General features: G+C 32.8%; 1 long non-coding RNA gene across 1 annotated transcript; it reads left to right on the top strand.

Annotated features, from left to right (window-relative positions):
* The first annotated feature begins 56 nt into the window (after positions 1–56).
* LOC128251450 (uncharacterized) lies at positions 57–1,816 on the top strand. The gene is made up of 2 exons (XR_008267131.1): positions 57–472; positions 1,689–1,816. It is a non-coding gene; the product is annotated as an uncharacterized LOC128251450 (long non-coding RNA).
* The last annotated feature ends 754 nt before the right edge of the window (positions 1,817–2,570 follow it).

Below are 2,570 nucleotides of genomic sequence, written 5' to 3'. Positions count from 1 at the left end.
ATATATATATATATATTTATGTATATATATATATTTATATATATATCTTTAAACGGTGGGTTTCACAAACAGGGCCAGCAATGATGGGTCTCAGTTTCAGGTCAGTAGGGGGAGGATCATTGACAACCGATGCTGGTGTGTTTATGTCCCCCCATAACTTAGCGCTTCGGCAAAACAGACCGATAGAATAAGTCCTGGGGTGCTCCAGCATGGCCAGTCAAAAGAAAGACTGAAACAAGTAAAAGAGTATATATACATATATAATCGTTTTATGTTTCATATATATATATAATTGTTTGTGTATGATTCCACGTGCATCTCTCGGTTTCAAAGTTGTCGCAGTGTTTCTGTCATGTGCTGTGAAAAAGGGGTAAGTGATACGAGGGATCCCGGATTATACAACACTGCTTCAGACAAACCTATCCAACCCATGAGCCTGCGGAAGAAGAGGTGATGAGGAAGACATGGAAAGGTAGGCACACTCTTATATATATATATATATATATACACACACACAAATTGATGTTCATAGATACATATTCATAATATATGCACAAGCACATACATTACTCGATTCATAATATATACACATACATTACTGTAATCATATTTAAACATTGTAGAAACTAAATTATCATACTTAAATGTTGTAGAAACTAAATGTATAGTATGTAATCATATTTAAACATTGTAGACACTAAACTATCATATTTAAACATTGTAGAAACTAAATTATCATACTTAAATGTTGTAGAAACTAAATGTATAGTATGTAATCCTTAAATTATCATACTTAAACATTGTAGAAACTAAATTAATTGCGTGAAATCGACTTCACCAAATGCTTCCATACTTGTCATGCATGAATAATTTGACCTCGGATAAATCTTAGGCTCTTCATTTGATTTTTTTAATTAAAAATAAATAATATTGCTTTATATTTAAGATTCACTTCTTTAAAAAGGTTCCTCAATGTCAACTTCCGGTATTGACGTAACAACGGCAAAAAGCTTCACTCTCTATTTTGTGTGTGAGTGTATATGAGACAGAGAGAGAGTAAATACTACATACACACCGCTCTCTCACACACATCCCTTGACTCACTCACACTCTGTCTCTTACAAACACACACATACATAAATGTATACAAACATATTTACAAAGACACACGTGTGTATGCGCGCGCATGCGTGGGGGGTTCCACAATCGGATATTCACGTAAATCATTTTATTCATTTAATCCCCATTTTAATTTTCGTAAAAGTTTCCAAGTACTAATGAGGCTTTTTGACACATCTTCAATTTTCCCCATTCATGAGAGGCGCCCAACCATCATTCATCTGAGAGTCCATCTACAGAATGTCCTCAAATTTCTATACAGCAATATTTTGCCTTTTTTTCTTCGAGTATATAAGTAACAATTTCATTCCCGAGCAACGCCGGGTGCCTCTGCTAGTATATATACACAGACAATAACATCATTATTATTACCAATTTTTATTTAATTGATTTCTTGTACATATGTATACATATATACTTACACAGATATAAGTGTATATCTGTTTATAAACAAACATACACAATTAAATACAATAGACACACTTTTTATTAATTTATTTTCATCAACAAAATACACATACAAGACGTCTTCTTGGTTTCTTTCTTATATTCTTCTTCTTCTCCTCCAGAAACCAAGCAGTTACTCTGGAGGACTGGACAAAGAAGTTAGCTTCAAATTGATAAGTTCCTGGCTCTGAATATAAGAAAACACAAGACGATGACAATATTAATGTGTCAATAAAGAGTTAAAAGACAATGTCTGTTTGTTATTACTTATACACACATTTCATTTACTAACAGTAAGTAATCATACTTAGAAACTAATCATATTTAAACATTGTACAAACTAAATATTCATACGTCAAAAGAAAAAAAAATACTTTCTTCCTGTTATCCGAACTAGGCTTGAACCCCAGGCAGGACACTTCAGAATGTCCTCCTCACATGGCTCATCTACACCCACCTTTACTACCTGTCCACCAAGTCTCACACAATAATTACTGTCAAAAATGAGATACTTAAATCTATAATATTTAAATCTAGCAATGCATGCTGGGAAAATCTGGGTTTTTTTTAATTGGCCGAAATTATAGGTTAAAGTAGATCAATTCAGACCTCAATTATTGTGGAGACATGATGGAGTGGTGGTAGAGGTAGAGGTAGAGGTAGAGGTTGAGAGAATAGTCTGAAGTCTCTTGTCCTGGGTTCAAACCTGCAAAGCAGGTGAGAGTCTTTATATTTTTGTACAAACGAAAACAAAAAGTAAAAAGAATCTAAATATATAGTACGTAATCATATTTAAACATTGTAGACACTAAATTATCATACTTAAATGTTGTACAATCTAAATATATAGTAATGTAATCAAGTAAATGAGTATATATACATATATAATCGTTTTATGTTCCATATATATAATTGTTTGTCAGTCCCTGTGAGATAGAAAAAAAAAAAGTGAAACATTTTCATAAGACCCCTTGGTGCAGACTCTGGGTGATATTGAACTCTAC

The sequence above is a fragment of the Octopus bimaculoides genome, unplaced genomic scaffold (genome assembly GCF_001194135.2).
Source record: "Octopus bimaculoides isolate UCB-OBI-ISO-001 unplaced genomic scaffold, ASM119413v2 Scaffold_197317, whole genome shotgun sequence".
Taxonomy (NCBI): Eukaryota; Metazoa; Mollusca; class Cephalopoda; order Octopoda; family Octopodidae; genus Octopus; species Octopus bimaculoides.
Note: the sequence above shows the minus strand (reverse complement) of the source record. Positions and strands in the feature narration are given on the sequence as shown.